The following is a 251-nucleotide window of genomic DNA, read 5'->3' as shown; positions in this document are numbered from 1 at the left end:
AACTCATCGTTGTTATGAAATAAACAAGAATCCCATTGAAGTTCAGTGTTAGTTAGCTTCAGTATGTTGTTATAATGGGTTGTTGCACCTATAGGGCTGCCAATTACGATTCATTTGCTAAAGAGTGACGTCACTCCAGTAAGGGACAGCACATAATTGCACAGTTTATACAGCTAAAAAAAAGAAACTTATATTTACAGGCACATATATATCCACCTCCGATTAGCATCTACTTATCTGTCTAAAAGTCT

This window comes from Penaeus monodon, chromosome 32, assembly GCF_015228065.2.
Source record: "Penaeus monodon isolate SGIC_2016 chromosome 32, NSTDA_Pmon_1, whole genome shotgun sequence".
NCBI classification, from domain to species: Eukaryota; Metazoa; Arthropoda; class Malacostraca; order Decapoda; family Penaeidae; genus Penaeus; species Penaeus monodon.
Note: the sequence above shows the minus strand (reverse complement) of the source record.